Source organism: Halyomorpha halys, unplaced genomic scaffold (genome assembly GCF_000696795.3).
Source record: "Halyomorpha halys isolate HHAL.00 unplaced genomic scaffold, Hhal_1.1 Scaffold332.1, whole genome shotgun sequence".
NCBI classification, from domain to species: domain Eukaryota; kingdom Metazoa; phylum Arthropoda; class Insecta; order Hemiptera; family Pentatomidae; genus Halyomorpha; species Halyomorpha halys.
Window position 1 is genome coordinate 646,643 of NW_027108633.1, and position 12,195 is coordinate 658,837.

The 12,195-nt window shown below is 27.7% G+C and overlaps 1 protein-coding gene across 2 annotated transcripts in view; it reads left to right on the plus strand.

The window, feature by feature from the left end:
* The first annotated feature begins 1,019 nt into the window (after nucleotides 1-1,019).
* zfh2 (Zn finger homeodomain 2) overlaps nucleotides 1,020-12,195 on the plus strand; it is a 561,880-nt gene continuing 550,704 nt past the window's right edge. For both annotated transcript variants that reach the window (XM_067046937.1, XM_067046938.1), the window contains exon 1: nucleotides 1,020-1,149. The gene's annotated coding sequence lies outside the window, so the exon portion shown is untranslated. The remainder of the gene's footprint in view (nucleotides 1,150-12,195) is intronic.

Sequence of the window (12,195 nt, forward strand, 5' to 3'; positions counted from 1 at the left end):
CGTCGAAGAGCCCAACAGACCTATTGTAAAATAAACCTGACAACTGATACTCCGTGTTTCGGCTTTAGCCCAGTTACTTAGTCTTCATTGGCGCAGAAGCAGTGAAGTGGTAAGAGGGCTGCGCTGGGATCTCTAATAGCCCTGCCCTACCACTCATGCTTGGGTAACAGACAGGGCTCGAGGATGCTCTGTTTGAAAGTGTGAATATTGTACATAATAGTATAAACGTGATTTGTGCTATAAGTTTTTGTCATAATAGTTTGAATATTATTTTATTTTATACTTATTTTTGCAATTACATGTTTTGATTATATTAATTCTATTTTTTGTTATGACTGTGATCATAAATACATGAGTTATTTATAATGATTAAAAAACAGTAAAATAGGAATTTTGAAAAAAAAAATCATTAAAGAGGGTGGGGGAAAAAAAAGGATCTTAACTTTATGCTAAATGTTCAGGAGCATAATGTTAGAACACACTTGGAATCGCCCATTCATAACACTTGTTGGAAAAAGTTTTACTCCGATTATTGAAATAGAGTTTGGTTATATCAACGGGTTTGAGTTGTTAACTGAAGATGCGGAATTAAATTTTAATAAATAAATATAGGTACGTAACGAATGAATGTGTACCTATGTGTACTTATACTAATCTACTTTTTGATGTATCATTTTATTGCTTGACTTATTTAGAGTCAATATTATTTACTTAAAACATTCGCATCTCATCAGTTAATCCTTTATAATTCAGACTAAAATTATATCATTATAATTCAGTAATATAAATTCAGACTAACATATTTTATCTATTGTCAGACATTTACAATTGGATATCGGATCCGCGGAGCGAATACAGCGGCAGGTAATGTATTCAGCGGAGCGGACGACGGGGCGAGAAGAGCGGCGATTGGCCGTTTTGCATGTCACGTGACCCCCTCCCCACCACTAATTAACACGGGAGGAGGGGAGTGTGGAGGGGTGGGGGAACCAGCGCTGTCCACTAATTTAGTACGCTCTCGGGCCTCGCTCATGCTGTATCTCTGTACTCGCTCTCTCTCAGTTCGTAGGATCTACTCTGTTCCGAACCGCCACACAGTGTTCAGTGGTCTCCACGGCTCTGCCATAGCTAGGACACACGCACCAGAAAGTGAGTATGAACAGCTCATCTGTCCAGCGTGTGTGTCTCGAGAGAGCCAAAAGTAAACAGTATATGTATGGTTGATATGGATAATAAAAATCAAATAAATTGTGGAGTAAATCAGAAAAACCATCTTTATCCTCCATTCCTTTCCAAATCCTGCTTACATCGATTTATCAATATATCTAGTCGCAATATTCAGAAACACTAAAGATGCTTAAGAATGCATTAGGTGTTGCATAACTCAATTGTCATTTCTTTCAGGATACATATAAAGTGTTCCTTGCATAAAATACTCATGCTTGCATAACAACTTTACACACTAAAATATATTATAAATCAACTTTAGAACTTAATGTGTCACTATTAAAACACTTTCAAAGTTAAAAAGAAGCATTCAGATATTATATCCTAATCAAAAGTTAGCCAAACAATTACACTGTTAACAATGCTTCATAAAAACCAGTAAAACATCTGCACAACCATAACATGAGAGCTCAATATGATTCATACTTCAAAAAAATAAACATTTATTATCATAATTATCGGTCAATATTTTTAATAAAATGCTTTCCTCCATTTTTTCTTTCTTCCAACCAATTATGGCGAATTAAGGCACAAATTAAATGCAAGTCATAGTAATTAAACAAATAATATATTGAAATAAACTCATGAAATGAGTATAATTATCCATGTCATTAGTATATGTATACTGCTTACGAAATTGAAGCTAACATAAGTGGAGTCGGTACATTTCTGGCATTTTACTTTGAAATTTACTTCACATTTCGTTATGGTTGTTATTAATTGATCATAAATTAAATCTAAGAAAGAGTTTTAATCTAATATCGCACAATATTTTATATTTCTAATTATTTCAGAGTTAGTTTTTAAAACAAGAATTATGTTTAGTTTACATTTAATGTTCAATGCAATTGAATTTTAGACAATATTTTATTTTTGTCACTCTACCGATCATATTATTTTACTAAAATGTCCAATTCTCAATCAGTTTATTGATGATTGATTAAGCATAATAATTAAGTTATTATAATAATTAATGAGACATTATAATAAACAGATCTATAATCCTAAATTAAACAAGATGAGGGATTTACGTAAGATGGGGTGTAAAAGTTATTATTTTATTTTTAATTTATAACAGAAGGCAAAGTGTCTAAAAAATATAATGACTGTTGATAACATTGCAAATTTATTTATATGGTAACTGTACAATTTTTTATTATATAGATAACAGGTTTTTCAGTTTATTATTAATAAATATTTTTTTTTACAGTTTATAAATATCCAATCGCAATATACAATTTACGATTTATAGGATATCAATTTTTTTTCAGCTACGTGTTTAAACATAATGTAATCTTGGATACCACGTTTTAGTTGAAGTGAATTGATTTTTCTAATCAATTCACAAATATTTTAGTTTAAAATTTACATAATTTCTTCAAAATTTTAAAATTATTAGGTATAAAATTATAGTAGGTAATTCTGTACTCTTTTAAGTAAAAAAAAATAATTAGGAATGATAATGATGTTGACTAAAAATTGAAATGTTGCATAAACTTTTTCTCCGTTGAGATGTTTTATTGACTTTTCGAAATGATCTGTTTTCATTAAATTAAAATTGAAATACATCACAAAAATGAGTAATTGGCTGATTATTTAATTATTTCCTGACAATTTATCTATGCTTAATGCTTTTAACAAATTCAAAATAATACAATTAAAAATTCATTTAAGGTTTACAAAAATGACACTATTCGGTCATTATAATTATTAATTGATCGTACAATTAATCTTTTGTGGAGATCATTAATTTTATTTTAAAAGAAAAATATTTTCTATGGGCTAACCCCAAAATATTCCCACAGGGCTTGGCGAAATTTTGACACTTACTTCACGGTAGTTCCGGGTCGTAAGTACATTTACGAACTTTTCTGACAAAGACTATTTGGACGCATCCACTTATACATATTCACATTCGGTTTGAGAGGAAATAAAAATTAAACTTAGATAAACATACATATAAAATCGTTTAAAAAATATAAATTACAGAAAACATGGTTTTATTATTAATTTGAAGAAGGTATATGAATAAAATTAAACACTCATATATTTTACATTATTACTTTAATTATTTAATTGTTTGCCCTTTGTTTAAAAAAGAGAAATATATTATCAGAATATACTCATATATAGATATACTTATTTATATTTTAGTCAAAATGCAACTATAATTTAATTTTCATTTACATGTACATACAATTTCAAAGATTTAGCTTTGAAAATTATTTTACCTATAATATGTGATTAATAATAAATTTGTAATAACTGATTTTGATTATTAATTTAATTTAAATAAGAATATTTTAGAGTTGCTTTCGTTTATTTCACTTATGAAAAATCATACAGAATGACAACTAAATGGGAATAATAAAAATCAATGTAATATTTTCAGCAAAATCTTAATGAAACCTGAACCAAATTATATATAACTAATATTTTTTTTAATAACTACTGTCTAACTATTTATTGCACAATTATTAATGTATTATTGCATAATGATTTTTCTGTAAGTCGTTTTTACATACTTGTCAATATTTACAATAAGAAAAAAATAGGAGTACTAAGTACTTTGTAAGATTTATAAATGCCACCTTCTGAAACAAATGCTATGAGCTAAATAGGACGAATTCTGTCGTTCTTTACAAATTCGTTGGAGGGCCGTTTTAAATGGAGCACTCTTTGTATATGTCCCACACAATTACAGTAATCCTGTACGAAATAATGCGATAGAATAAAAGTACCGTGTTTAAACCTCCCTCTCAATATTCAAGAAGCTTAAATTTCTTTGGACAGTAACATAGCCCCGTATTGTAGGTAGATTATTAATTAACTTCACTTTTATCTTGATAGAACTTAATTTTTTTAAAGAAAAATATCCTTAGTCTTTGAGTACACTAAAAAAAAATTTCTGACATTACTCAGTCGTCTGGGATAAGTTAGGTGATTGAGGAACAGTGCTCACCACACTTTCACTATAGAACAAGTTGAGAATAATGGACATTTTCCTGTTCCTGTCACATATGAGATGCCATTTAGGCATATATATAATAATAATTAACAGAATTTATTAAATCACTAATCATTATTAAATTATTAATCACTTAAGTCACTAATTATTTTTCAAATTATCCCCTCTGTAATGAAAAACCGGTAAAGAAATTATCGAATACTGCTGCTAATGGTAATTGTCGAGTGATATCAACGCATATCAGTCAAATCTTTTTACAATATTGAAAATCTATTTATATATGAAATATACCTGATCGAATAAATAATTATAGACTCAAACAGTTCCCACCATCTATCAAACATGTTGATGAATGCCCAGTGCCAACATGATGACTTGTGCAGGTTGCATTTAAATGACTGCATCCAGACCTGCTCGACCTCCTGTTGCTAGGATTACCCCTCGCTCGTCAGATCGGTCAGTGTGGTCTTTTGTTGACTTGGGGTGGGCGAGTGGTCATCATATGTAACATTGTGGCATAGGGGACCATAGTGATATTATAAGGCATATTTAAATAAATAATAATTGAATAAAATAAACTATTACATTTTAAAAACTTTTTTATCATTTTAAAATGTTCATTACTGGCATAGAGTATGTTAAAAATAAAAAAAAAATAAGGAAAATAATTAGTATAAATCTTACAATATAAATAGTTTTTATTGAAATCGCGTCGTTCAATAATTTAATAATTTGATTACAAATTGTTGACATTTTTGCAGTTATTATTTGTCCCTAGATCAAATATTTTCAGGTCAAAAATTAAAGGGTTTTAAACCAAGATTATGATTTTGTTAATTAAGTAATTCCAATTCCAGTAAATAATTATTCAATAAAAAATAATATTGTCTTAAAGTATGTTGACATTATAAAACGATTATTCCGTTTTTAATTAATAAAATGTACGTACATGTGTGTAATGTGTAATTTGAAGCCACTGGTTTTCTAAAATATGACACCAATGGCGGGAACTATGTATAAGGCTAGATATTTATAATTATTTCTTTGTAATAAATAAAATATTTAAAATTGTAAAAATTATTAATGTTTCAGGTTGATAGGGGAAACAGTATTTTTTAATTTTTTTTTTTATGACTTTAAGAATTATATATATTAAATTTAATCAAAACTTTTTAATGGTCACGTATTCTTCTATACAATAAATTCGGGAAAATCAACACTATTAAAACTTCATATACTTTTTATTTATGAATTGGATGACGTTGTCCATTTTCTAATCCAACTTCTAATTCCATTCGTTAAATTTAGTCAAAACTTAATATTGTCAACAAATCTTTATAAATTTATATAAATCATTTTGTTCAGTTACAATCTTTTATTAATATACTTTCCGTATCACTATAATTAAAACACTTATATTATATATATACTGAAATATTAATATCCACTTTCCAAAAGCACATAAAATATTTGAAATTCAATAATTATTTAGTGTATTTATTGAATTGTTTACTCATTGTAATTAATATATTTGTAATAAAATTAATTTTTAAATTAAAATTTCAACATTTGCTATAGTACAACTATTAAATTATTACTTGTTGATCTGCAACATACCTCTGCAGTATTCGATATTGTTATTTCCATTTCCCTCACCGCAAAGTTTAAAACAAGTGAAGTTTGAAGGGTTTAGATTTTTTAGAAGCTGCTATATGGAATCTTTCAATAGTTTTGAAATAAGCTTTTGACTTAGGAAATAACTTCATATTTGACTCCATTGTCTTATGATTTCAAGAGTGGAAACTGAGTGTACTTTTCCAAATGGTAACATTCGTTGGTATGAAATACCAACTTTAGAATCTTGTTTAGGACTCATGGTTAACAATACAAATTTTATCACATAGTTTGATGTGTTAAAATAAAATTTAACATATTACTAATTTAAATATATTTTTTAAAGAAGCAGCAACATTTATCAAAATGTGTTAAAATATCTTAATCATAAATCTATGGGAATCTCTGTGTGGTACATTTTACATCACAACAGCCAAACGATGCACAATATAGTAATAATAAATGGTTTTTATTTAAATTAGTAATAATAAGGCTGTATTTTAATTTTTTCGTATTCTTTTTCTTTGGGGGGGGGGGTTAAAAACTATTTATTCCTTGCTTAGGATTCCATTTTTGAGTCCAGTGACTTAACTATTAGACAATATAAATATTTTGATCTTTATTCAGGTTTAAAAAATAATAAAATAAAACACATTTACTTAAATAACTTAATGAACATTGCAATTACAATTGCCAGTTATATAATTACATTCGGTAATTTATTATTTAATTTAACTAAAATTTTTAGTTGACAAAAATTAATATATTGTATCACAGTTACTAAAGAATACTTTTTTCTTTTAGTTACACACGACCCTTACATATTACAATGACTATTCCATATTAGGAGATCCCAAAGCAATATTCTTCTCATAGACCATACAGGATTGTGGGTAATAAAATTGAATGGTAGCTTACTAACAATGAGTATAAAATATATCTAGAAGCATATTTATTTTTGGAAAATCTTCAATATGTGGTAATAAAAGAAGGACCTAATATGTGTTATTTTTATTTTATTGTTCAAGCAATGATTTGGTTAGGAGATGTTACTCACTTTCCTGTATTCAAACGTTTGAAAAAAACAATGACATTCTATTTTAGAGGCGAAACGCGTTTTGATTTTGACAAAAATCGTCACGCACGATCCGACTGCATTTATTCTAATTTTTCCCGAAATTTTATTTAATTTAAATTGATATATAAAGTCAATACAAAAACAGTTTTTTCAGCTCTTGGACAGCTGATATTGCCCACAAATGTATTCGATTTAGTACATATGCATTGCAAGCTGAAACCCATGAAAATAAAAAAAATATTCCTAATCATTACGCAATGGTTTATAATTTTAATTGATTATTTTAACATGTAAATAAATAAGAAATAATAAAATATCTTGTATGCAGAGTCACACGAATTTGAGATAAATATTTACACAAATTTGAGCTATATTAATTCTTCGAATTTGGCCAAATATATTCCTCTGATCAAGAAATATTTCATCAAAAGCTGTATCCCAGTATATCCCCTTCTATGAAATAAAGATTACTTTGGAAATTTATAAGTCTACATCTAAAAATAATTCGATTTATTCCAAATCTGAAATTTCCCCCTTCAAATATGTTTTACAAATCATCACTTTCAATTAAAATTTGACTTTCTCCATAATATTTTTTTAATAATAATTTTGAAGTAATTGATTAATAATTTTCAAATAAGCAAATTTGAATAAAATCTTCTCAATTGCTGAAAATATAAGAAATAACCTAGAAACCCTTTATAAATTTATATATTGACGAGTTGCGCAGAAACTGTTAAAAATATATGTATTGATAGCTGTAAACTGTAATTAGGTCGTAAATCGTTAGTCGATACTTGGAAACTGAAGAGAAAAATTATATGGCGATAAAGAGAAAAGAATTAGTAACAACTCATTAGATGTTAATGGCAGGTTTTGTACTGGAGTTTAAGTTGCGCCTAATGGTACTGTACATAAGCGATTCTTATCGATAATTACAAAAAAAAATCATTAAAGAAGTAATTACTGTTTATCACCCGGTTATTTCCGATATATTGCCACAACAGTAATTATTATACATATTTAATCGTTCCCTCCGATGTGGGCTTTTACGATCGATAGCTCTGTTACAACATTTATCATGGTTTTGGGAATATTTTATAAAATATCTTAATAGAGTTTCTAGGTGAAAAAGTTTCAACATAAAGTGTAGAATACTGTTTGTGATAATAAAGACACAAAAAAAAGACATATAGACTTTTTACAGTATATATTCACAGTCATGGCAACAAATCATACAACTCCTTTTTAGGGTATAAACGTTATGATAATTGCAGTTATTACAGTATATATTTTGTTGGTAGTACAAGGATCAAGTTTGGTGTAATAGTTATCAGTACTATTCGCAGCATTAAGGCTACTGTCGCGTTGGATGCCTTGGCAGTTAAAGTCGAACTTTATCAACCTCAGCAACTGTAACGGGTTGGTTGGTATAGTGACCAAAAAATGATGATTAGGCGCCAACTTTAATGATCCTTTTTACTAGCTGAGACTTTTAAGAGGTTTAGCTTAACTAAAATAGAGAGATAGGCATCACCAACTTCACTGTCATAATAGTACTACCACGACTGAAAACTGTCTCCATGTAAAATATCCCAAAGGCAAGATAACTTATAAAGTTTATACTGCATACTATTTATACCATTTCGTATAATCTGCTAGAAAAAAAACGAGTAAATCTGTACATTTTGTTTATAACGCACTTATACAGGGAGTAATATATAGATGTGAATTACTACATCTCATAAGATATTTAATTATTAAATGTTAATAGCATAATAACTTAATACATTTTTAATACTGCATTAAAAAAGTTGTTTGGGTAAACTATTACCCACATATTACAGTGATATGCTGGTTCTAAACGGTGAGCCTTTTTTTCGACTGTTGGTGTACTACTCTTCATTTCGATGATCTAATTTCTTTCTATCCTAATCATACCTAACTTGTTGAAGCCTAGAATGGTTAATTCATCATTGGCTCTTTTAGAGGCTTAAGTCATGGAACCTTACAATAACATCCGAAATGTATTTAAAAATTAATTTATTTTTTAATATTAGAACGTTATAGCTGCATTCAAACTAATTATTATGATAATTATGATTAAGATACGATAACATTACAGACTTTTGAATAAACTGCTCATTAGTAGCACACTAAATACATTTCTACATTAGAAGATCTCGAAGCTATCATCTTTTTAGGAGGATTATCAGAAATCTAGGAGAATGAAAAGTAAGAAACTAATGGGTTAGGGATGTTAATATGAAAAGGTTGACATGTGGCGGAATTTAAATAGGCTAAGTATGGAACATTAAGACCATTATGTATGATTTTATTTTTAAAAAAAATATCGAGGATTTTGGATTGTAAAGATTGGATACGAGAAGAATTTGACGGTTTAGTAGTGCCTCAAAAATCACTACCTAAGTCCAGATATGCCTTATTATAGTTATGTAAATAACTATAGTATAACTTTTCTAACTTATTAAAAGTTTCGACCATTTTTCAAGTAATTGTTGTAAAATTCGGCATTGACGAAGACTTTCCAGTTTTTTCATTCTTTTTTACGAATTTGTACGACTCGGATTAATGAAGAATGTATTATTAAAGGGTACTAAATAGAACAAAGTGGTTCGTTAACAAGGAAGGGTAAAGGTGAGCTTGTATTTGAGGAATTAGTTGGGATTTATTTCAATCCTCCAGATGTAACATTTTACGTGGTATGGGTAGTGTGAGGAAGGGTTAGGATGTCAACTATGCGAGGATGGGGCCGTCGATAATAACTTGGGGAACAACAACTGACTGTAAAAAAGAGGGTTATAGACCATTATTATTTACTTTCAATTATAATTTATCAGTGAGGTAGGAAAGGTTATTAGTGTTTAAATATTAAGAAATTATGAAGATAATAAAGCATGACATGAAATATACAAGTAAAGAAAATTTGGTTTCAAATTCCTTGGTGAGAATCAAACACAATTACATCACATTTTACATAAATTTGAAGGTTAACAATTTTCTTCTTGGATGCAATTTTAAATTATTGTACTTAAAGCCTTTCTGTTCTCTAATTAGTTTGAAAATGACGGGTTAATCTTTATTCATTGATCCACAGATAAAATTAAACCTTCACAGACTATAACCGAACCATTATCTAGTTGTGCTCCAACACGCTTGGGTGTCGAGAATATTAAATTATTTTCATATGCTATAACCATATCACCAGCGCATAAATAACCTGTATCTTAGTCAAAATGACTGGAATAAAACCTTATTAATTTTTTTCTAGTCTGAAACTTTTTTCCTTTTCTTTCTTATAGAACAAATTTATATGTTTTTTCTTTTAATTTATGTCTCAATTAACTAGGTTTTGCTCGAGGGTCACGCGACTTGCCAAGGCAGGGATAATGAGAAGTTATGTTATGGATTTTTTTCAGTGTTTGCATCTCAAGCACCAAAGTAATATTGATAAAGATGTCATTTTATTTACCCAACACAAATTATTGAATATTTATTTTATTTTTTGCCTAATGTTGTCTAACTTGTCTATGTAATCATTATAATATAATGTATTAGTGATTGTTAAATCAATAATTCTCCTTTAAAACTTACTTTTCTATGTTAATTATTTTCCCGAATATTTTTTATTATTCAATAAAAATATTAACTCATATTACTAATTTAACTATCTATATAATATTACGCTAAAAAAGTAATTCTTGACGCTGTAACTGTACTGCTTTAAAATTGATACTTCTTAGTAATTCTTTATTTTTTGTTTGATTAATTTTATTTATTTATTTTTTAAAAATATTTATATCGAAATTTCTTGGAACAGATTTTGATTATTTGATGAATATATTTATAACATTGATTTACTTATACAATAATAATTAATTCAAATTTACCTTCTAAAATTTTCATCGAATTCATTTAAGTATTTACTGTTCAGTTACAAAAGTTTCATGTTTTTGTTCATATAAATGGCATTGAATATTTGAAAAAAAAAATATTCTCTACGATTTGAAATTTTGCTATCGTAATTGAATTTATTCATATTTTTTAACCAAGTAATTAGTATTTTTTTTTTTATTATAATTTTCAGATATGAATTGAGCTGAAAATTCTAAGTAAGAAATCGTGAGATTATCTTTTCTTTCAAACATTTCATTTTTTAATGTTTTTAGATTGAAAAGGTTTCTTCTTAGATTCAACTATTTATAGGACTTTATAGTACTATTTTTATTTATTTTAGATCACATTTTTTTCACAAAAGTTATCTTTTAATTTAAAAAAAAAGAAATTATGCAGTAAGAATTATAATATATGATTATTTAGAGTTTTTATTTTTTGTTTCCTTTTTATTTTATATTTTTATGTTTGTAATTTTCATTTAAATTTTGTAAATATGTATACAAACATTAATTTATCCTTTTTGTTAATTATCTTTTGTTTATTTTATTTTATTGAATCGGCACTAATGCAGTGGTTATGATATATATATAGATATATAATATAGAGGGTTTTATTTTATTTGTTTCCTTTTTATTTATTTTTTTTTTTTTTTTTAAATTACTTTTAATGCAAACAATATTGGTTGTATATAATTCTTTATAATTTCCATCAACCAAATTACAATTAGAGCTATTTTCTAAAATTTTATAAATCATTGTTTTTATCTTTTAAATTTTATATTTTACTTTAAGGCACTGAAGCCCATTTTCAATGCTTGTTATATTATTCAAATGTGATTCGTCCCTGAATATATAAAGGATATTATTTATTTTAATAATTATTGTAAAATATATTGAAAAAAAAATAACAACGACTTATTACACTTTTGCAGAGTAATTTACTTTGACCGCAACTTACCTGACCATTATACCTCTGTAATTATCGTTCTAGATTAATCGTTACTGAGAAAGCCTGTTTATATTTTCATATACTATACATATAATCATCTCTTGTATATAGTGTATAGTATATGTGTTATAGTGTAAATACTGGCCGGTAGTTCTATGCTAGAATGTTACAGAGGCTGGTCCACCACCCCAGGGCAGCCAGATCGTGCTCAGTGGCAATAGCCGCATCACGCAATCCTTAATAAGATCATCCACCTCCCTCTTTCCTTCATTTCATTTATGTTTAATTTCTAATCACTTGGGGGGTTCGAGTTAGGATCTGCAAGGTCGAAGAAGAAATATAAAATTTCAATGTCCAGTATTTGGGATTATATTACATAATTTCGAACTAACGAACAAACAAAAACAATTATTGTTAGCTGTTGTGGATCTAGATGACAAAA